At 54.9% G+C, this 24,335-nt stretch overlaps 2 long non-coding RNA genes across 2 annotated transcripts in view; both read right to left on the bottom strand.

Moving 5' to 3' along the window:
* Positions 1 to 10,117: 10,117 nt before the first annotated feature.
* LOC142051464 (uncharacterized) overlaps positions 10,118 to 24,335 on the bottom strand; it is a 159,911-nt gene continuing 145,693 nt past the window's right edge. Inside the window, exon 5 of the long non-coding RNA XR_012658501.1 lies at positions 10,118 to 10,224. This is a non-coding gene — a long non-coding RNA (uncharacterized LOC142051464). The remainder of the gene's footprint in view (positions 10,225 to 24,335) is intronic.
* Positions 10,626 to 12,276, bottom strand: LOC142051465 (uncharacterized). Its single transcript, XR_012658502.1, has 3 exons — positions 12,166 to 12,276; positions 11,757 to 11,816; positions 10,626 to 10,762 (listed from the first exon to the last, which is right to left on the bottom strand). It is a non-coding gene; the product is annotated as an uncharacterized LOC142051465 (long non-coding RNA).

The raw sequence follows: 24,335 nt of genomic DNA, 5'->3' as shown, positions 1-24,335 counted from the left end.
GAGGCGGAGAAAGAAAAAGGAGCCACAGGCTACAGGACAGAGAGAGGGAGGACTGAAAAGACGGGGAGGCAGGGAGACACTCAGAGCGAGATGGAGAAAGAAGGTGCGGGCGGGGGGGGGGGGGGGGGGGGGCGCAAAAAAAAAAAGTAAATTTTGCAGCAGGTAAGGAAAGACAGGGGGCCGGGGGAGAGACAGGGAGGGCCCAGGACGCACAAGAGAGGCAACGGGGCCCCAGTGGCCCAGGACTCACCGCGACTCTCGCTCTCAGCGCTGCTGGCACAATTTAGCCGTTCAGATGCTTCTTTCCCCTCCTCTCCTCCCTGCCTCTTCTGCAGCTCCAGACTCTAGGCCGTCCTCCACCTGAAGAGAATACGTGGGTGTCTTACAGCTCTTACCAGATGAGGCTTCCTAGGCACGTAGCCTAGCTCGCTCGTGCACTACACGCCCGTACCCAACTCCGGGTTACGCGTACAGACCCTACGGTGCACGTTGGTGGCCTGGCCCGCTGCGGGCTATGAAGGGGGATCCTTCCTCCCCCACCTGCATGGACAGGCTCTCTCTTGCCTGCGGCAGGAAGGCAGCTGGCAGCCAGAGCACCTTCAGTTTCTTCTTCTTTACCTTTCGTTGGCGTCTCCAGCTTCAGCCGAGGCAGCTCCTGTCCGCAGCCGGGAAGGGCTTTGTCTATCCCTTTTCGGCCCTGCGCTGCGAGGACGGCGAGGACGGGCAGAGAGAAGCCACGCGAGCCTGAGACGGCCACAGGCAACGGCATCCCCGGGCGAAGGACAGACAACCACGTCCTCAGCACGGTCTCTGGGAGAGGGAAAGAAGAAACAGCGACCGTCATTACCGTCGATCGACCCTGGCCAAAGCCTCTCCTTCCGCAGGGGCTTCTGGACACACCGCTCCCTCCCCACGCTACTGCTAAGGGCCCCTGCACCAAGGGGGAATCCAGTGCGCTTGAGGGACGGCTTGCTGCCTTCACGACAGGGCCTGGGGGCGGCCTAAGGCTATGCAGCACGCTTATGGGGAGGTGCCGGAGCTGGGGGCAGGCGCACGGGGCAAGGGGGGCCCGGGGAGGCTGAGCGGGACCTCCGGTGGGCCGGGGACGCGGCCATCATCTGCGCCCTGGGCACGGGGAAAAGGTCATCGTCCTCCTCCTTTCCCTCTTCCCTTCTGTCAGCTCCCGGGGAACTCACCGCTTCTCGGGAAGCGGCCGCACCCGCAAGCCCCCAGTAATCAACACGAAGCCAACCCCAAAAATACACCTCGCGTACCGTACGCGCCACGGCCGCCCGGCACCCGAGCGCCGGAAGACCGCGCCTCCCGCCATGCCCGGCGAACCACGTGACAGGGCCGGCAGCCACTGCGCCAGGAATACAGCTCCCGGCATGCTCTGCGGCACAACCCGGCCGCCCGGCAGCCGCAAGGACTACAGCTCCCGGCATGCTCTGCGGCACAACCCGGCCGCCCGGCGGCCGGTTTGATGCGGAGCCACCCAGCATCCCTGCGAGCACAGCTGCAGGCGCAACAGCAGTTACGCAGCCACAACTAGGCACTAAACAAAGGCTTTCCAACACTGGAGGTCTAGAACAGGTAGACATTAGCACAGAAGCACAAGGGGCTCCGTCACCCTGCACAAATCTCCCCGTGCCTACACACGCACACGTTCAGAAGTTAGTTATCAGAAAACGCCCGACTCAGCCATTTGCCACAGTCACGAGACTCACGACATGATAACACGACATGACACACGAGGTGGGCTCAGAGTTTTAAGGCAAGAAATACCTCCCACGCCCCCCACCCGAGATCTTTCAGGGTCCACACCTGCCATCGCCCCGCACCAAACCTACCCGGCCAAAGGCTTTCAGGTGGCCCGAAACACTGTACACAGAAAATAACCAGGGACAGACCTGCATTGTTCGGAAGCGAACGATGCCCGACCGGGGCTCCTCTGCGGGGCACGGAGCCCCCCGGCCCCGCCCGGAGACACACACCCGCCCCCCGCTGCCCGAACTCACCCACCAGCGCTCTCCGGCCCCCGGACACGGCCGCGCTGCTCTCTCAGGCGGCTGCCGCAGGCGAGGCTCGGGCACCGCCAGGCCTCCAGGCGTCCCGAGGGGCTGCCGGCCACCGCAGGGGATGGCTGCCGGCGGCCGGACCGCCGCGGCGCTCCCCGCCCAGCTCCGAGCAGGCTCCGCCGGCCGCGGGCTTCCCACGCCGGGCCGCAGAGGGGCCCCGGCACCGCACAGGGACGCCTCGCGACCCGGCCGCCACACGCACCGGCCCTTCGGCCTCCACACGCACCGCTCCCGCCCCCGCTCCGACGCGCCGCGCACGCGCCACCGGAAGCCCGAGCCCCGCGGGGCGGCCCTTAAAGGGCGGCCGGAAGGAACGGCCCCCACCGGCCCCGCCACCGCGCCCAGCCGGTGAGCGCCAGCGCCCCCTGCTGGCCGGGCCGCGCTCAGCTCGCGAGGGCGCCGAGGGCCGGGCGGGGCGGGACGCGCCGGCTCGGGGCCAGCGCCTTCTCGGGGCGAGCGGGAAACCCCTGCGGGCCCCGGTCACGGCCGGGCAGAGCCGCGCGCCCTCCGAGAGCTGCTGAACGCGGCTGCCGCTCGTGACACATACCGAGCCGTCCGCGACGGGAGCGGGCAGAGGAGGAAGGGGCCGGCGGCCGCGGCGCCCTGGCCCCGGCCGCGGCGCCCTGGCCCCAGGCGGGGGGGGGGGGCTGGGGCCCGGGGGGCCGCCCCCCTACTCACAGGTCCCTCACAGTTCCCTCACAGTTCATCCCATGGACGGAACCGGGACCTACTGTGAGGCACTGGGAAAGAAGTGGGAGGAAGCCGGGACAGACCAATATAGCCCAGTATGGACTAGACCAATATAGCCCAGTATGGACTAGACCAATATAGCCCAGTATGGACTAGACCAATATAGCCCAGTATGGACTGGAGGGAACTGCGAGGGAACCGCGAGAGAACCCCACAGAACAAACCATGGGGCACGAGAAGGCAGAGAATTAAGAATTAGGGACAGGGAGCCAGAAAAAAAAAAAAGAAAAAAAACAAAGGGAGACAGAGAGCAAAAGGAATCGCAATGCGTACGGAGAGAAGAGAGAAACAATTCTAGCATAGGGTCACGGGGGAGCCAGGGACAGCAAGATGGAGAAAGGACAGAAGCTACAGGCTACAGGGCAGAGAGGGAAGAATTAATGAATAGACACAGAGAGATGGGCAGAAAGACATGGAGAAAGGCTAAAGATCACACGGCCAACAGGGAAGAGAGAAGAGAGGGAGGAATTTTAAAAACAGGGGCAAGAAGCCAGAGAGAGGGAGAGAGAAGCAACAATAAAATGGGGACAAGCCACAGGGCAGCGAGGAGAGAATCAATGAATAAGAACACGAGACCAAAGAGAACACAATGTAGAATGGAAAAAAGGAACAGCGGCCTACAGGGAAGGAGGAATTAAAGATCAGGGACTGGGAGGCAGACAGAGACACATGAAGAAACAAGTGGAAAAAAAAGAAAAAAAACAAACCAACAGCAATGGGCTACAAAGACAGAGAGGGAGGAAATGAGGAAATAAAACATCGCAGCAAGGAGCTGGACAGAGAGAGATGAGGACAAACAAATAGCACGGGTCCACGTGACAGAGAACGTGGAATTAGAACACAGAGAGAGGGAGCCGGACAGAGAGAGAGGCCGAGAGAAACATCTAGACAGGCTACAGCGGGCAGAGGCAGGAATTAAAACCTAGGGACAGGGAGCTGGACAGAGAGAGATGGAGGTCACAGGGAACAGCGGTGGCTGCAGGAAGAACAGGAATTCATGAATAGGGAAAGGGAGCTGGACAGAGAAGAACTCAGAAAGGCAAGAACAGTAGCAGGGTACAGAGCAGAGAAGACGAATTAAAAAGCGCGGGGGGAGCGTTGAGGCAGACAGAGAGAGATTAAGAAAAAAGTCACGGGCTACGTGGCAAAGCAGGAGGAATTCAGAAACGAGGATGGGAACCAAGGGAGAGTGTGCTGGTGAAGGATAACGGGCATTAAAAGTGAGGGACGGGGAGCTGGGAAAAGCGAGGCAGAGAAAAACAGAATCACAGAGAGAATCACACAAAGCCAAAAAAGAAGAAACTGAACAACAGGAACAGGTGTAACCAAAGCGATGAAATCAACCAACCAGAGACGGTGTTCCATTACGGGAACATGGAGCGTACCAATCAGCGCACCTGTCGATCTGCATTTTAGTGCCTAGGCGATCGTTAATGTCAGCAGAACAACAGACAACATGCTTCTGTCAGAAAAGGATGACAAAACGCGGTTTCGCTTAGCGGACTGAGAAAACTAGCCAAGACTGCCAAGAGTAAGAGCCGAGAAGCTAAAAGGTAATTCCGGCAGGGGGAGATCGCGACCACCGACTCACAGACCACCACCGACCCAAGTAACACCACCTACTCAGAAGAGAACAACGGAAGAGGACAACCGAGCCTGCGCAGTGATTGACATACGGAACGAGCAAGTTTGTACCCATCGCTAGACAAGACAATAATGACTATGTATGAGTATGTAAAATTTTCATCTACAAATTGTACAGGAAAGGTGCGTGAGGTACGCACGCCAGGAGGAGCGATCCCCCGTGCATCCGGCGCCGTGAATATAGAATGCCTGCTCTTTAATACTAAATTGGTGTTGAGGAGTCGTTTCCGATTTTAACGCGTTTTTCGGTAACAGTTTTGGCACCCCAGGTGGGAACCTGCTTTTGAATCTCGACGGATCCGTGGGATCGTGGGACCTGCAGCCGGCCCCGAGGAATTCTCCGGGAGAGCTTCCGATCCCCGGGCCAGAGAATTCTGAGCAAGATCCCCTGGATTGAGGTAAACAAGGCATTCTTTGAAGAAGAAACTTAGGTAGAATAATACGTGGGGTTAGTTTCCCACATAGGATAGGATAGCGGGTTTGAGTCCCACAGGCCTGCCCGTAAGGCGCGGCGAAAGCCACGCAGGGTCGGGGCCAAGAGGTGCCTCGGTTGGTAAGTCTCTGCTAGGCGAAAGCCTGTGGAGCGGGACCCGAGGGTAGGGGAGTCTTCAACAGGGGGTTGAAGTCTCCAGGGATATCTAGCAGGGGGCTACAGATCCCAGTGGCAGATTTCCAGTGAGACCTCCAACGGGGGTTGGAGTCCCTCTGACTAGTATTTGTGATAGTGCACTATCACAACTACTAGTCGACTGGGAGACGGGAGCATTACTGAGTAGGAAACCTATCCCACAGAGAACACCTTTGCGATGTATTTTGAAGCACTGGAAAGACGTCGGGGGCGGTGACCCACTAACTCGGAAACCATTAATTGAATATTGCAATCATTGGTGGCCAACGTATCAATTGGAAGGTGGGCACAAATGGCCAGAACACGAGACATTGCAATATCGTACCATCTTGCAATTAATGTTGTTTTGTAAAAAGGGAAGGCAAACGGGAAGAAGTGGCATATGTTGATTTGTTCTTTACACCGTGGAATCATCCCGAGCAGCAGAAACAGCGTGAGGTATGTCCACAAGATTCTACGGCAATGTTTCTGAAAAGAGGAAAACGTGGTGAGAACTTGAAAGAGTGTTGCTCTACTTGTGATACTGGATACTTCGCTTGATGAAACTGACAAGAAAATAGTATGGAATACAGCCAGAAGGCAGGTGCAGGGAGCACATGCTAACGGGAATTTACAGAGAACAATGAATAAGAATTTTCCATCTACAAATCCCGAGTGGGACCCTAATCAGCCAGGACCCAGGGGAATGTTGACTAGATGTCAGAGAGAGATTTTATTTGGAGTAAGACAAGCAATGCCAAAAGCAATAAATTGGTCAAAATTTATGAAGTGAGACAAGAATTAAGTGAGTCCCCTTCAGCCTTTATGGAAAGACTGAAGGTGACCACCAGAAAATATACTCATTTGAACCCAGAAAAACCAGAAAAAGCAATTCAGCTGGTCTCTATATTCATAAGACAATCAGCCCCAGATGGGGGCGGGGGGAGAGAAAACAACCTTCAGAAACTAGAACAACCTGAATCCAGAGATCTGGGTTAAATGCTTGAAGTAGCTTGGCATGAAGGAGACCAGGGGAATCAACCCTAGCTGAACACCTGGTTACACTGAAGCTACGGAATGAAGAAATAGAATTTTTGGTAGATACGGGAGCCACTTATTTGGTATTGAATACACGTGAAGAGAAATTTGATCATAAATCAGTAGATGTTGCTAGCGCAACAGGGCAAAGAAAAATTAGCCCCTCTCAGAGCCATTAAAGTTTAAATTGGAGAAGCAATGGGCAACTCACCAGTTTCTGCATATGCCTGAATGTCCACTGCCTCTGTTATGACGAGATCTATTAGGTCAATTAGATGCTCAAGTAACTTTTAAAGATGGAGAGATTAAATCACTAATACCAGAATCAAAAGCCACAGAGGCGAGAGCGTTTATGTTACAGGATTCCTCCAGGGAGGAACGGGTTCCCGAGGAAGTGGAAAACGTAGTAATTCCTTTGGTTTGAGCGAGCGGAGCTCCGGAGCGATCTAAGTGGGCAGAGCCGGTAAAAGTAACCTTAAAGCTTGGAGCCAAGCCCGTAAGACAAAAACAATACCCTATTAAGCGAGAGGCTCGAAAAGGATTACAGAAGTTAATTATAAAATTTTTCAGAATATGAGCTTTTAGTGGAATGTGAATCAGAATATAGTACTCCTGTGTCGCCAGTAAAGAAATCTAGAGGCAAAGAGTATTAGCTAGTTCACGATTTAAGGGCTATAAATCAGGTGGTCCAAGATATACATCCGGTAGTAGCTAATCCATACACTTTACTGACCTCTTTTAAAGGAGGAGCATAAATGGTTTACTGTACTAGATTTGAAGGACGCCTTCTTTTGCATACCTCCAGGCATAAAAAGTCAAAGCCTATTTGCTTTGCAATGGGAAAGCCCCACCACAGAATGAAAGACACAGCTACCATGGACCGTACTTCCACAAGGATTTAAAAATAGTCCTACGATACTTGAGACTCAGCTGGCAAAAAAAAATTAGAGATATAGAAAAAACAGAACCCAGGGAGAGGCATCTTGTTACAGAATGCGGATGACATTCTGATAGCAGCACAAAGTAAAGAAAAATGTTTTGAAATTTTTAAATTTTCTGGGCCAAGGAAGATGCGGAGTTTCCAGAAACAAAACCCAAATAGGAAAAGAAGCAGCCATTTATTTAGGATTTGAAATATCTCAAAGACAAAGACAATTAGAAAGTGAAAAGAAAGAAACTATTTGTCAAATTCCCGAACCTAGCAGCCCGAAGGAACTGAGAGCTTTTCTGAAAACAATGAAATAGCATCAGCTCTGGATTCTGAACTATAGACTGTATGTAAAACCATTATTTGAGGCATTGAAAGACTCAAAAGGATAAATATTTAACCTGGACGCCCGGATGCCAAACGGCATTCAAAGAACTGAAAAGAGCCTCGATGATGGCCCCTGCATTAGGCCTACCTGATTTCGCTAAACCTTTTGAGTTGTTTGTCCACGAAAGACAACATTTAGCCCTTGGAGTGCTGACACAGCGACTGGGAACCTGGAAGAGACCTGTGGGCTACTTCTCCAAACAACTCGACCACGCGAGTAAAAGATGGCCTAGGTGTTTACGGGCAGTAGCAACAACAGCGCTGCCGATCCGGGAAGCCCCAAAGTTAACAATGGGACAGAAGATGACAGTATATGTCCCGCACATAGCGGTGACTGTTTTAGAACAAAAGGGGGGTCGTTGGCTATCCCTTAGCAGAATGTTGAAATATCAAGTTGTTCTGTTAGAACAAGACGATGTGGAATCGAAGACTACTGCTATACTGAATCCTGCTATGTTTTTAACAACAGAAAACCTTACGGACAATTTAGAACACGATCGCTTGCTAACTATTGAACAAGTCTATTCCAGCAGACCAGACCTGAGACACAAACCTCTGGGAAAATCCTGATCTGGAGTTGTTTACAGATGGAAGAAGCTCTGGGCGAGAAGAGAAGCGAATGGCCGGATATGCTGTCGTTATCGCCGCCGAGGGAACGGAGTCAGGGGTGCTGCCTGCAAACACCTCAGCACAGAAAGCAGTATTGGTAGCATTGAAGCGAGCTCTGCGAATGGCAGAAGGACAAAGGATAAATATCTAGACTGATTCCAAACGTGCATTTGGTGTGATCCACGATCATGGAGCTATTGGGAAGGAGAAAGGACTGCCATCAGCCCAAGAATCATCAATACAGCATAAAGAAGAAATTCTCCAACTTCCGGAAGACGTGCAGAAACCAAAAGAAGTGGCGGTAAAGCGTTGCAAAGCTCATCAATTTGGCCAGACGGCTGTAAACATAAGCAAACGACTGACCGATAAAGCTGCAAAGAGGACTGCAGAGCAAGGTATCCTTGCACTAGTACCAGTAAAACAGATCAGAATTCCAAAGTTGAAACCGAGATATAATAAATTGGATGAGCAATTAGCAGAACAATTGGAAGCATCACAAAACACAGAGAGATGGTAGGTAACACCAGAAAAACAAGTAATAACAACAACCACCCCACAAGTTATGACAGAACTTGCAAAAGAAAACCATGAGCAAACACATTAGGCTGTAGGCGCTACGGTTTTGAGTTTAAAAACATCTGTAGCGTGTGTAGGCATGACAAGAATAGTTAAACCCATAGTAGCTAAGTGTCCAATCTGTCCTAGAAATAATCCCCTGAACCAAAGGAAACAACCTTTAGGAGTAACAAAACAAAAAATTCTCCCGGAAATTATTAGCAAATTAAGTTCTCTGAGTTACCCAGACAAAATAGATATAGCAGTATTTGTCAGTGCTGATTGACAAATTTTCTAGATGGCCAGAAGCTTTCTCGTGCTGCACCAACAAAGCTAGAGTAGTAGTTAAAACGTTGCTGAAAGAAATAATACCAAGATTTAGAGTGCCAACGGGAACGTCCTCTGATAGAGCACCACATTTTTTTGCAGAGGTACTTCAACAAATTAATAAAATTTTGGGTAGAAAATGGGACCTGCATACACCCTGGAGACCACAATCAAGTGAAAAATTTCAGAACATGAAGCAAACACTAAACTGACATAGTGGAATGTTATTGATCTAGGATGGAAGTATTGAGAAAATTATTATTTCAGAACTTCCAAACAGGGGAAATGTAACCAAAGTGATGAAATCAACCAGAGACGGTGTTCCATTACGGGAACATGGAGCGTACCAATCAGCGCACCTGTCGATCTGCATTTTAGTCCGTAGGCGATCATTAATGCGAACAGAACAACAGACAACGTGCTTCTGTCAGAAAAGGATGACAAAACGCGGTTTCGCTTAGCGGACTGAGAAAACTAGCCAAGACTGCCAAGATTAAGAGCCAAGAAGGTAAAAGGTAATTCCGGCAGGGGGAGATCGCGACCACCGACTCACAGACCACCACCGACCCAAGTAACAGAAGAGAACAACGGAAGAGGACAACCGAGCCTGCGCAGCGATTTACATACGGAACGAGCAAGTTTGTACCAATCAGCAGACAGGACAATAATGAATATGTATGAATACGTAAAACATTGATCTACAAATTGTACGGGAAAGGTGCATGAGGTACGCACGCCAGGAGGAGCGATCCCCCGTGCATCCGGCGCCGCGAATAAAGAATGCCTGCTCTTTAATACTAAATTGGTGTTGAGGAGTCGTTTCCGATTTTAACGCGTTTTTCGGTAACACAGGGAGTCAGATCAAGAGAGCCAGAGAACAACAAAACACCGACAGGCTACAGGACAGAGCAGGAGGAATAAAAAAAAAAAAAACGGAGCCAGAGCCAGGCAGAGAGAGGCGGAGAAAGAAAAAGGAGCCACAGGCTACAGGACAGAGAGAGGGAGGACTGAAAAGACGGGGAGGCAGGGAGACACTCAGAGCGAGATGGAGAAAGAAGGTGCGGGGGGGGGGGGCGCAAAAAAAAAAGTAAATTTTGCAGCAGGTAAGGAAAGAGAGGGGGCCGGGGGAGAGACAGGGAGGGCCCAGGACGCACAAGAGAGGCAACGGGGCCCCACTGGCCCAGGACTCACCGCGACTCTCGCTCTCAGCGCTGCTGGCACAATTTAGCCGTTCAGATGCTTCTTTCCCCTCCTCTCCTCCCTGCCTCTTCTGCAGCTCCAGACTCTAGGCCGTCCTCCACCTGAAGAGAATACGTGGGTGTCTTACAGCTCTTACCAGATGAGGCTTCCTAGGCACGTAGCCTAGCTCGCCCGTGCTGGAGCTGGGGGCAGGCGCACGGGGCAAGGGGGGCCAGGGGAGGCTGAGGGGGAGCTCTGGTGAGCTGGGGAGTCGGCCATCTTCTGCACCCAGAAGCTGCAGGGGGAAAAGGTCATCATCCTCCTCCTCCTTTCCCTCTTCCCTTCTATCAGCTCCCGGGTAACTCCTAGGGCTGCCCTCACCCGCTCGCCTTTAGCATACCAGAAGCCTGCCTCGGCGGGTCATTTGAAGCTTCCCATCCCACCAGCCCCAGTAGTACAGGCACACAAGGAGATACCCCTGCACCCACCAAAGGGGCTCGCTCACCTCGCCGGCAGCCCTAGGCCTCACCCGACACAGGGAATCGTGTCCGACACACCACCACGCTGCAGCAAGAGCAGAGGAGGCCTTTCCTTACCAGGAAGCAGCAACGAGCACGGCGGCATCACCTCGCAGGCACCGCAGCATCGCAGGGCTGTTACCTGCGGAGAGAGCAATGGGGATCACAGGGACGCCACCGCGCGTGCACGGCTCCCGGGCTCAGTACCCAATTCTGGTCGCTGGGCAGCAGCATTATCTGAATTACTCTTCTCGATTAATACCATCCAGAAACCGTAACTTGGCTGCATCCACAGAGCTTCTATTCCTCTGCACCTTTCCCCCTCGCAGCCCCAGCAGCGCCATTCATTGCCTCTGCACCAAACAGCAAAGTGTCTCGAGGGAGGAGAAGCAGCACAGCAAACCTGGGGAACAAGGTTGGGTTCCCACCCCCGCAGAATAAGCCCCAGGAACTGCTTGTAGGCATGTGGCATCAGGGTTGTGATCGGGTTTTGGTTTGGTTTTCTTTTTTTTTCCCCCGCCTTCTTTACATAATGTAATAATTGGGGTTGCTTTTCCAAACTACTGAGTTCTGTGGGGATTTTTTGTGCTTTTGCCCTACAAAAAATGGTCATTTTCACTTTCGGTTTTGTGCATGAGAATGGTTGGTGGGTGCTTTTAGGTTGTTGTTCCTTCCCCCCACCCCCTTTTTTTTTTCCTTTCCAGCCGCACAAATCCAGCTGGAGTTGGCTTTCCCAGAAGCCCCAAGTTGTTTTCTTTCCACCAGAATTCTTCCTGTATTTTCACCCCTCATTGCAGGCCCAGAGTCAAGGGGTTTGAGGTATTTTTGTGCCCAGGCAGCAGCTCCCAGGCTGCATAAGCAGCCCCACAGGGGGAAGTCCCCGTTTGAGGGAATCGGCCCCAAATTGGGATGGGAAAGTGAAGAGAAGGAGAAAAAACCCTGAATAACCTGAAAAAGAACACCTACTCCAGCCCACCAAGCACCGGTCACCTTGCCTGACTCACCTCCAGGGCCCACATCACGCTCGGCTCATCGCTTAGCACCCTCAGATCACAAAAAAAAAAAAGAGTAAAACCCATAATGGAGCCCTATAGCCATCAGTCACATCTTCCCTCCAGTACTACACACAGACTCACCTTCTTACAGCGCTCCCCTGGGCTCTCCTCCGTTGCCCTGCACGACTCATCCATCTGCACCTGGAAAAACAGTGTTACTGAACAAGTCACCTGGAGGCACAGCAACAGCTTAACCATTCCACAGCTCTTGTGCCCACGTAGGAATACCGTCTAGAGCCCAACTACAGCCTGCCGTTAAAGGAAATGCATTAAATCAAACGTTAAGCCCTCGCACCTACAAGCCGGAACAGCAAAAACACGGCACGCTCGCGCACCCAGGGCGCAGCCCGACGGAGGTCCACGCGCACCTCGCCGGTTTGATGCGGAGCCACCCAGCATCCCTGCGAGCACAGCTGCAGGCGCAACAGCAGTTTCACCTACACCCATCTCGGCACGCAGCGCTTCTGAAGCTTTAAGCTGAAAGCCCTACCTTGACGCTTGGCCACACTAGAAGCGAGCCGTAGCTAGGACTCCACAGAAACACAGCAACACAAATTGCACACCCACAGCGGCGACAGCCTTGCAACTACTTAGACCAGGAACAACAGAGGAAAGTAAAACGGCTTCATCACCCGCACAGGAAAAGCGGCAGACGGAGGCAAAGGGTCAGCATTCATAGCCCTTACAGAACACAGGCGTTCTCTCTCCTTCCATTCCTAAACCCATCCCTTAGGTCTAAATATCGCAGCCCTGCTGTGGCAATAGCGAGAGCGGGGAACGAGAGCCCTGCCGCCGGCCGTTTGTGCGGCAGGACACAAAAACAGAGGGACATGTTTTGCCACACACAACCCTGAATCTCCTGAAAAGTTATGTTTACCAAAAATAGGCATTTGGAACATATTGCCAAAAACAAAACATTCGGCAATAAAACTTTTATGTGTTTGACACCCGCACATTTTTTGGGAACTTGCTATTTGCTTCCTGGTTTTGCTGGTCTTCCCTCAGAAGTTCTACCTGCAGCCAAGTTATTCCCACCCGCCCGACCGGTTCAAGCATTCACCTTCCTGGTATTACCAGCACATTGAGACACAGGCGAGGAACTTAACTGCTCTTCTAAAACTATCCAAATGACAATTACAGCCCTGAAAGAGGAGTGGAAGAGAAGAACAGGAGAGATCAGGCAGCAAAAATGCTCTGCAGGCTGCTGCCAGCCAACACTGCACTCTTTTGTTAAAGCCACCCCGCCCCCCCAAATGCAAACAAAAAAAACCCCCATGACTTCATGAAGTGCGTGGGTTTTTTTTCTTTTCAGTAGTCCTTTTGGAGCTCATCCCTGTCTCAGCATCTTGTCTTGTCAGAGCATGAAGTGCAGATGATCTGTATCCCGATGACATTTGCATGGGATGAATACATTTTCAGAAATAGACCCGATCCGTGAGACTCCTGTCACCTTTGTGGTTTTAATAATCGTAACTCAATTTTATCGACTGACACACTTGTGAGAAAACTAATTAACTTGAAACGTAGCCTCTCCTCGGGGAAAAAATGTGTTAGACACCAAATGAAACCGATTCAGAGCTCCAAACCACGATGGAGCCGATAGAGCTGTTGTGACTTAGTTTGTATGTTTAATTAATTGGTTAATAACTCTTCTAAGCAGCGCAGAATGAAGAGCTGGACCCAAAGAGGGTGCGCTGCGCTGGATCCAAAAAGCACCCTTCCTCCAGAGACCCGCCTCAGGTGGCGAGTTCGCTCTGGTGCATGCCGGCCTCCCGAACTTCGGGGTCCGATGTGACCGGACCCCCACCTCCGGGGAGGGTCCTCGTACCCTGCCCAACCCTTGCTTTCCCCTGCAGCCCCCGATGCCCCCACGCCACCCCCACAAGCAGCCAAACCGGCTTCTGCTTTTGGCCCCCAAACCAGCTCACTTTGGGACCGGTTCTGAGCCAAAAAGCCCAGCTGCTGAGCCTGTTCTCAAGTCCCAAAAGCGCAGCACTTGACCTCTGCTCCTCAGCCCAAAACCACACCACTTAGTCCCCTCGCTCAGGCCCTCAAAACGCACGACTCGATCTGTTTCAGGGCCCCGGCGTCAGCCACAGGAGCCTGCTCTCAAGGCCCAGGAACAGAAGAGCTGTGCTCTCCACGCTCAGGGACCAAACCAGCTGAACCTGGCTGCGTCCCGGCCCCCTCCGCAGTCCCCACGGGCAACGCTCAGGGCCGCGGAGAGCGCAGCCACCCCGCAGCCCTGCACCCCCACGGCCCACGCGGGCACTGTCGGGGAGGCCTTGGGAACTGAACTGCGCGGGCCCGGCCCCGCACCCCGGCGGGGCAGCCCAGCGCCGGCCCGGCAGCGCTTTCTTCCTGCTCTCGCAGGCCGCGTTTCCCCGGCAGCGCCGGGCCCGCACCCCAACCCCACAGGGGGCCGGGCCCGGCCCGCCTCCAGCAAACCGCGGCGGCAGCAGCCGGGGTCCCTGCCTGCCTCGCGGGCAAGGGGGGACCCGCCCGGCACCGCAGGAGCCCCCGCCGGGGTCGCCGCCGCCGCCGCCCGACCCCGACGAGGAGCAGTCGAGAGCCGGGTGGGGCTGCCCCTACTCCCCGGGGACGGGCACGGGCTCGGCCCCAAAACCCAACCACCGACCCACGACAGCGCTCGGCCCGGGGCCGCTGCTGCCCGCACCCCGCCGCCCCCCCGGGGGCTCCGCGGACCGGGAGACCCCACAGCCCAAACCCGCCGACCCACAGCGCGCCCGGCCATGCGGCTCCTCACCTGCTCTGGCGCGGCTCCGGCTGCCCCACGGCCCGGCACGGAGCCGAACCCGGCCACCGGACCATCCGCCAACCCCCCCAACCCCCGGACGCTCCGGGACGGTTCTCGTCCCTTTTCGCTCTGACGCCTCGAGCCGAGCCGGCCCCGCTCCTCCGAGCTACCGGCGGTGCCCGCTCTGCTGCTCGGGGCCGGGCCCTGTTCTCGCCCGGACGCGAGAAGCCGCTCCGGGGTCTTCTCGGTGCGTCCAGCCCCGTGCCGTGCCGGAGCGGGGAGAGCCGGGTACGAGCGCGGAGCCCTGGGGCAGGGGTTGCCCCAGTGCCGCCGACGGTGTGTGGGGGGGTGTCGTCGTCCCCCGCCCCACGCGGGGGGCGCACACACGGTACACCCGCGGGCAGGGGCATCCCCGGGGAGCCGTGCGGCCGGGCTGCGCCGTAGGAGGGGAAGGTGATGTTGGTTTCCCATTTTCCCCGCAAACTGATCCTCCCCCCCGGCCCCCCTTTCCCGCGCGTTACAGCCCGCGAAAAAGCTTTTAACAACCCGATCGACAACACTCCCTTTATCCCTCTTCCAGCAGCAGCAGCAGCAGCAGCGAGAGATTAAGGCAACTGCAGCAGAGGGGAGGAAGGCAAGGAGAGCCTTTTCAAGCAAGGGCAGGACAAAATGCACGGCGTGGACAGGCACAGGAGAGGCTGCATTATCTGGAAAGCACAACGCCTGCCCAAGGGCAGAAAATAAGGAACGAATTGTTTCCAAGGAGCTGCAGCAGACGAATCACCTTTTTCTTTATTGCACTCCTGCCCTTTGTTATCCAAAGCGATAGGCTTCACCACCGGGCAGAAAATAGCTGCCTAGATTTACACGGACAACCAGAAACAATCAAGCCACCCAGCAAGAAGTTCGCAGCAGAGGTATAACCCATCAGCAGCTAAAACATTTGTTACGCAGGCACAACTAGGCACTAAACAAAGGCTTTCCAACTCTGGAGGTCTAGAACAGGTAGACATTAGCACAGAAGCACAAGGGGCTCCGTCACACTGCACAAATCTCCCCGTGCCTACACACGCACACGTTCAGAAGTTAGTTATCAGAAAACGCCCGACTCAGCCATTTGCCACAGTCACGAGACTCACGAGGTGGGCTCAGAGTTTTAAGGCAAGAAATACCTCCCCCACCCCCCACCAGAGATCTTTCAGGCTCCAGACCTGCCATCTCCCCGCACCAAACGTAACCGGCCAAAGGCTTTCAGGTGACCCAAAACACAGTACACAAAAAATAACCGGGGAGAGCCCTACATTGTGGAAAAGCGAACGATGCCCGACCGGGGCTTCTCTGCGGGGCCCGGCCCCCGCCCCGCCCCGGCCCGACCCGCACGGAGATACCCCCCGGCCCGCGCCAGGCCTCACCTCACACGGAGACCCACCCGCTGCCCGAACTCACCCACCAGCGCTCTCCGGCCCCCGGACACGGCCGCGCTGCTCTCTCAGGCGGCTGCCGCAGGCGAGGCTCGGGCACCGCCAGGCCTCCAGGCGTCCCGAGGGGCTGCCGGCCACCGCAGGGGATGGCTGCCGGCGGCCGGACCGCCGCGGCGCTCCCCGCCCAGCTCCGAGCAGGCTCCGCCGGCCGCGGGCTTCCCACGCCGGGCCGCAGAGGGGCCCCGGCACCGCACAGGGACGCCTCGCGACCCGGCCGCCACACGCACCGGCCCTTCGGCCTCCACACGCACCGCTCCCGCCCCCGCTCCGACGCGCCGCGCACGCGCCACCGGAAGCCCGAGCCCCGCGGGGCGGCCCTTAAAGGGCGGCCGGAAGGAACGGCCCCCACCGGCCCCGCCACCGCGCCCAGCCGGTGAGCGCCAGCGCCCCCTGCTGGCCGGGCCGCGCTCAGCTCGCGAGGGCGCCGAGGGCCGGGCGGGGCGGGACGCGCCGGCTCGGGGCCAGCGCCTTCTCGGGGCGAGCGGGAAACCCCTGCGGGCCCCGGTCACGGCCGGGCAGAGCCGCGCGCCCTCCGAGAGCTGCTGAACGGGGCTGCCGCTCGTGACACATACCGAGCCGTCTGCGACGGGAGCGGGCAGAGGAGGAAGAGGCCGGCGGCCGCGGGGCCTGGCCCCAGGCGGGGGGGGGGGCTGGGGCCCGGGGGGCCGCCCCCCTCCTCACAGTTCCCTCACAGTTCCCTCACAGTTCCCTCACAGTTCCTTCCCAGTACATAACAGTTACCTCCCAGTACATCCCAGTAGATCCTGGTACATCCCAAATCCCTGCCAGTTCCACCCGGTACAACCCAGTACAAGCCTGTACATCCTAGTTCCTCCACGGTACATCCCAGGGCATCCCCGCACATTGTAGTGCCTCCCAGTACATCCCAGTTCCCTCCCAGTACTGGGAGGGAACTGGGATGTACTGGGAGGGAACCTGGACGTACTGGGAGGGACCTGGGATGTACTGGGATGTAATGGGACGGAACTGGGATGTATTGGGAGGCACTGGGAAAGAAGTGGTAGTGAACCGGGAGGGAATTGGGATGTACGGGGATGAACTGGTAGGAAACTGGGATGTACTGGAATGGAACGGGGATGTATTGGGATGTACAGGAACGGAACTGGAATGTACGGCGATGTATTGGCATGTACTGAGAGGTAACTGGGATTTACTGGGATGTACTGGGAGGAAACTGGGATATACTGGGAGGAAACTGGGATATACTGGGAGGAAACTGGGAGGGAAGTGGGTGTCAACTGGGACATTCCAGTTTCCTCCCAGTACATCCCAGTTCCCTACCAGTGCAGCCCAGTACATCCCAGATCCCTCCCAGATCCCTCCCAGTACATCCCAGTTCCCTCCCAGTACATCCCAGTTCCCTCACAGTTCACACACAGTTCACTCCCAGTTCCATTCCAGTACATCCCAGTACATGCCAGTTGCCTCCCAATTTCCTCTAAGTACATCCCAGTACTTCAAAGTTCCCTCCCAGTACATCCCAGTTCCCTCAGAGTACATCCCAGTACTTCACAGTTCCCTCCCACTACATCCCAGTACGTCCCAGTTCCCCCTTGGTACATAACAATTCCCTCCCAATACATCCAAGTTCCCTCCCAGTACATCCCAATCCCCTCCCAGTACATCCCAGTTCCCTGCCAGTATGTCCCAGTACATCCCAGTTCCCTCCCAGTACATACCAGATCCCTCCCAGTACATACCAGTTCCCTCCCACTACATCCCAGTTCCCTCCCAGTACATACCAGTTCCCTCCCAGTACATCCTGGTACATCCTGGTACATCCCAGTTCCCACCCAGTACATCCTACTACATACCAGTTCCCTCCCAGTTCACTCCCAGTACATCCCAGTACTTCACAGTTCCATCCCAGTACATCCCAGTACATCCCAGTACGCACCAGTTCCCCTCAGTACATAACACTTCCCTCCCAGTACATAACAGTACATCCCAGTGTCCTCACACTACGTCCCAGTTCCCTCCCAGTACATCCCAGTTACCTCCCAGTACATCCCAGTACATCCCAGTAGATCCTGGTACATCCCAAATCCCTGCTAGTTCCACCCGGTACAACCCAGTACAAGCCTGTACATCCTAGTTCCTCCACGGTACATCCCAGGACATCCCCGCACATTGTAGTGCCTCCCAGTACATCCCAGTTCCCTCCCAGTACTGGGAGGGACCTGGGATGTACTGGGAGGGAACTGGGATGTACTGGGAGGGAACTGGGACATACTGGGAGGGACCTGGGATGTACTGGGAGGGACCTGGGATGTACTGGGATGTAATGGGACGGAACTGGGATGTATTGGGAGGCACTGGGAAAGAAGTGGTAGCGAACCGGGAGGGAATTGGGATGTACGGGGATGAACTGGTAGGGAACTGGGATGTACTGGCATGGAACGGGGATGTATTGGGATGTACAGGAACGGAACTGGAATGTACTGGGATGTACTGGGAGCGAACTGGGATTTACTGGGATGTACTGGGAGGAAACTGGGATATACTGGGAGGAAACTGGGAGGGAAGTGGGTGTCAACTGGAACATTCCAGTTTCCTCCCAGTGCATCCCAGTTCCCTACCAGTGCATCCCAGTCCGTCCCAGTTCCCTCCCAGTCCGTCCCAGATCCCTCCCAGTTCCCTCCCAGTACATCCTACTACATACCAGTTCCCTCCCAGTTCACTCCCAGTACACAACAGTTACCTCCCAGTACGTCCCAGTACATCCCAGTTCCCTCCCAGTACATCCCAGTTCCGTCCCTGTTTCCGAAAAGTGCGTCCGAGTTCCCTCCCAGTACGTCCCAGTTCCCTCTTATTCCATTCCAGTTCCCTCCAGGATATCCCAGTACATCCCAGTTCCCTCCAGTACATCTCAGTTCTCTCCCATTTCCCTCCAAGTACATCCCAGTTCCCTCCCAGTTCACTCCCAGTACATAACAGATACCTCCCAGTACATCCCAGTACATCCCAGTAGATCCTGGTACATCCCAAATCCCTGCTAGTTCCACCCGGTACAACCCAGTACAAGCCTGTACATCCTAGTTCCTCCACAGTACATCCCAGGGCATCCCCGCACATTGTAGTGCCTCCCAGTACATCCCAGGTCCCTCCCAGTACTGGGAGGGACCTGGGATGTACTGGGAGGGAACTGGGACGTACTGGGAGGGAACTGGGATGTACTGGGATGTATTGGGAGGCACGGGGAAAGAAGTGGTAGTGAACCGGGAGGGAATTGGGATGTACGGGGATGAACTGGTAGGAAACTGGGATGTACTGGCATGGAACGGGGATGTATTGGGATGTACAGGAACGGAACTGGAATGTACGGCGATGTATTGGCATGTACTGGGAGCGAGCTGGGATTTACTGGGATGTACTGGGAGGAAACTGGGATATACTGGGAGGAAACTGGGATATACTGGGAGGAAACTGGGAGGGAAGTGGGTGTCAACTGGGACATTCCAGTTTCCTCCCAGTACATCCCAGTTCCCTACCAGTGCAGCCCAGTACATCCCAGTTCCCTCCCAGTCCGTCCCAATCCCCTCCCAGTACATCCCAGTTCCCTCCCAGTATGTCCCAGTACATCCCAGTTCCCTCCCAGTACATACCAGTTCCCTCCCAGTACATACCAGTTCCCTCCCAGTACATCCTGGTACATCCCAGTTCCCACCCAGTACATCCTACTACATACCAGTTCCCTCCCAGTTCACTCCCAGTACATCCCAGTACTTCACAGTTCCCTCCCAGTACATCCCAGTACGTCCCAGTTCCCCTCAGTACATAACACTTCCCTCCCAGTACATAACAGTACATCCCAGTGTCCTCACAGTACGTCCCAGTTCCCTCACAGTACATCCCAGTTTCCTCCCAGTACATCCCAGTTCCCTCCCTGTTCCTTCCCAGTACATAACAGTTACCTCCCAGTACATCCCAGTACATCCCAGTAGATCCTGGTACATCCCAAATCCCTGCCAGTTCCACCCGGTACAACCCAGTACAAGCCTGTACATCCTAGTTCCTCCACAGTACATCCCAGGGCATCCCCGCACATTGTAGTGCCTCCCAGTACATCCCAGATCCCTCCCAGTACATCCCAGATCCCTCCCAGTCTGTCCCAGTACGTCCCAGTACATCCCAGTTCCCTCACAGTACATCCCAGTTCCCTCACAGTTCACACACAGTTCACTCCCAGTTCCATTCCAGTACATCCCAGTACATGCCACTTTCCTCCAAGTAAATCCCAGTACCCTCCCACTACATTCAAGTTCCCTCCCACTTCCCTCTAAGTACATCCCAGTACTTCACAGTTCCCTCCCAGTACATCCCAGTTCCCCCTCGGTACATAACAATTCCCTCCCAGTACACCCCAGTACATCCCAGTTCCATCCCAGTATGTCCCACTACATCCCAGTTCCCTCCCAGTCCATCCCAGTTCCCTCCCAGTAAATCCCAATTCCCAACACTTTCCACCCAGTACATCCCAGTTCCCTCCCAGTACATCCCAGTTCCCTCTAAGTACATCCCAGTACTTCACAGTTCCCTCCCAGTTCACTCCCAGTACACAACAGTTACCTCCCAGTACATCCCAGTACATCCTAGTAGATACTAGGACATTTCAAATCCCTGCCAGTTCCACCCGGTACAACCGAGTACAAGCCTGTACATCCTAGTTCCTCCACAGTACATCCCTGTGCATCCCCGCACATTGTAGTGCCTTCCAGTACATCCCAGGTCCCTCCCAGTTCACTCCCAGTACAAAACAGTTACCTCCCAGTACATCCCAGTACATCCCAGTAGATCCTGGTACATCCCAAATCCATGCCAGTTCCACCCGGTACAACCCAGTACAAGCCTGTACATCCTAGTTCCTCCACGGTACATCCCAGGACATCCCCGCACATTGTAGTGCCTCCCAGTACATCCCAGTTCCCTCCCAGTACTGGGAGGGAACTGGGACGTACTGGGAGGGACCTGGGATGTACTGGGATGTAATGGGACGGAACTGGGATGTATTGGGAGGCACTGGGAAAGAAGTGGTAGTGAACCGGGAGGGAATTGGGATGTACGGGGATGAACTGGTAGGAAACTGGGATGTACTGGCATGGAACGGGGATGTATTGGGATGTACAGGAACGGAACTGGAATGTACTGCGATGTACTGGGAGCAAACTGGGATTTACTGGGATGTACTGGGAGGAAACTGGGATATACTGGGAGGAAACTGGGAGTCAACTGGGACATTCCAGTTTCCTCCCAGTACATCCCAGTTCCCTACCAGTGCATCCCAGTCCGTCCCAGTTCCCTCCCAGTCCGTCCCAGTACATCCCAGTTCCCTCCCAGTTCACTCCCAGTACATAACAGTTACCTCCCAGTACATCCCAGTAGATCCTGGTACATCCCAAATCCCTGCCAGTTCCACCCGGTACAACCCAGTACAAGCCTGTACATCCTAGTTCCTCCACAGTACATCCCAGGGCATCCCCGCACATTGTAGTGCCTCCCAGTACATCCCAGTTCCCTCCCAGTACTGGGAGGGACCTGGGATGTACTGGGAGGGAACTGGGACGTACTGGGAGGGACCTGGGATGTACTGGGATGTAATGGGACGGAACTGGGATGTAATGGGACGGAACTGGGAAAGAAGTGGTAGTGAACCGGGAGGGAATTGGGATGTACGGGGATGAACTGGTAGGAAACTGGGATGTACTGGCATGGAACGGGGATGTATTGGGATGTACAGGAACAGAACTGGAATGTACAGCGATGTATTGGGATGTACTGGCAGCGAGCTGGGATTTACTGGGATGTACTGGGAGGAAACTGGGATATACTGGGAGGAAACTCGGATATACTGGGAGGCATTGGGAGGGAAGTGGGTGTCAACTGGGACATTCCAGTTTCCTCCCAGTACATCCCAGTTCCCTACCAGTGCAGCCCAGTACATCCCAGTTCCCTCCCAGTCCGTCCCAATCCCCTCCCAGTACATCCCAGTTCCCTGCCAGTATGTCCCAGTACATCCCAGTTCCCTCCCAGTACATCCCAGTTCCCTCCCAGTACATCCCAGTTCCCTCCCAGTTCCCTCCCACTACATCCCAGTACATCCCAGTTCCGTCCCAGTACATACCAGTTCCCTCCCAGTACATCCCAGTTCCCTCCCGGTACATCCCAGTTCCCACCCAGTACATCCTACTACATACCAGTTCCCTCCCAGTTCACTCCCAGTACATCCCAGTACTTCACAGTTCCCTCCCAGTACATCCCAGTACGTCCCAGTTCCCCTCAGTACATAACACTTCCCTCCCAGTACATACCAGTACATCCCAGTGTCCTCACAGTAAGTCCCAGTTCCCTCCCAGTACATCCCAGTTCCCTACCAGTACATCCCAGTTCCCTCCCTGTTCCTTCCCAGTACATAACAGTTACCTCCCAGTACATCCCAGTAGATCCTGGTACATCCCAAATCCCTGCCAGTTCCACCCGGTACAACCCAGTACAAGCCTGTACATCCTAGTTCCTCCACAGTACATCCCAGGGCATCCCCGCACATTGTAGTGCCTCCCAGTACATCCCAGTTCCCTCCCAGTACTGGGAGGGAACTGGGACGTACTGGGAGGGAACTGGGACGTACTGGGAGGGAACTGGGATGTACTGGGATGTAATGGGACGGAACTGGGATGTATTGGGAGGCACTGGGAAAGAAGTGGTAGTGAACCGGGAGGGAATTGGGATGTACGGGGATGAACTGGTAGGAAACTGGGATGTACTGGCATGGAACGGGGATGTATTGGGATGTACAGGAACAGAACTGGAATGTACAGCGATGTATTGGCATGTACTGGCAGCGAGCTGGGATTTACTGGGATGTACTGGGAGGAAACTGGGATATACTGGGAGGCAACTGGGATATACTGGGAGGCATTGGGAGGGAAGTGGGTGTCAACTGGGACATTCCAGTTTCCTCCCAGTACATCCCAGTTCCCTACCAGTGCAGCCCAGTACATCCCAGTTCCCTCCCAGTCCGTCCCAATCCCCTCCCAGTACATCCCAGTTCCCTGCCAGTATGTCCCAGTACATCCCAGTTCCCTCCCAGTACATACCAGTTCCCTCCCAGTACATCCCAGTACATCCTGGTACATCCCAGTTCCCACCCAGTACATCCTACCACATACCAGTTCCCTCCCAGTTCACTCCCAGTACATCCCAGTACTTCACAGTTCCATCCCAGTACATCCCAGTACGCACCGGTTCCCCTCTGTACATAACACTTCCCTCCCAGTACATAACAGTACATCCCAGTGTCCTCACAGTACGTCCCAGTTCCCTCCCAGTACATCCCAGTTCCCTACCAGTACATACCAGTTCCCTCCCAGTACATACCAGTTCCCTCCCAGTACATCCCAGTACATCCTGGTACATCCCAGTTCCCACCCAGTACATCCTACCACATACCAGTTCCCTCCCAGTTCACTCCCAGTACATCCCAGTACTTCACAGTTCCATCCCAGTACATCCCAGTACGTCCCAGTTCCCCTCAGTACATAACACTTCCCTCCCAGTACGTAACAGTACATCCCAGTGTCCTCACAGTACGTCCCAGTTCCCTCAGAGTACACCCCAGTTCCCTACCAGTACATCCCAGTTCCCTCCCTGTTCCTTCCCAGTACATAACAGTTACCTCCCAGTACATCCCAGTAGATCCTGGTACATCCCAAATCCCTGCCAGTTCCACCCGGTACAACCCAGTACAAGCCTGTACATCCTAGTTCCTCCACAGTACATCCCAGGGCATCCCCGCACATTGTAGTGCCTCCCAGTACATCCCAGTTCCCTCCCAGTACTGGGAGGGACCTGGGATGTACTGGGAGGGAACTGGGATGTACTGGGAGGGAACTGGGACGTACTGGGAGGGACCTGGGATGTACTGGGAGGGACCTGGGATGTACTGGGATGTAATGGGACGGAACTGGGATGTATTGGGAGGCACTGGGAAAGAAGTGGTAGTGAACCGGGAGGGAATTGGGATGTACGGGGATGAACTGGTAGGGAACTGGGATGTACTGGCATGGAACGGGGATGTATTGGGATGTACAGGAACGGAACTGGAATGTACTGGGATGTACTGGGAGCGAACTGGGATTTTCTGGGATGTACTGGGAGGAAACTGGGATATACTGGGAGGAAACTGGGAGGGAAGTGGGTGTCAACTGGGACATTCCAGTTCCCTACCAGTGCATCCCAGTTCCCTACCAGTGCATCCCAGTCCGTCCCAGTTCCCTCCCAGTCCGTCCCAGATCCCTCCCAGTTCCCTCCCAGTACATCCTACTACATACCAGTTCCCTCCCAGTTCACTCCCAGTACACAACAGTTACCTCCCAGTACGTCCCAGTACATCCCAGTACGTCC

Source organism: Phalacrocorax aristotelis, unplaced genomic scaffold (assembly GCF_949628215.1).
Source record: "Phalacrocorax aristotelis unplaced genomic scaffold, bGulAri2.1 scaffold_33, whole genome shotgun sequence".
In the NCBI taxonomy this organism is placed as follows: Eukaryota; Metazoa; Chordata; class Aves; order Suliformes; family Phalacrocoracidae; genus Phalacrocorax; species Phalacrocorax aristotelis.
The sequence above is the reverse complement of the archived record's forward strand: the minus strand, read 5'-3'. Positions and strand labels throughout refer to the sequence as shown.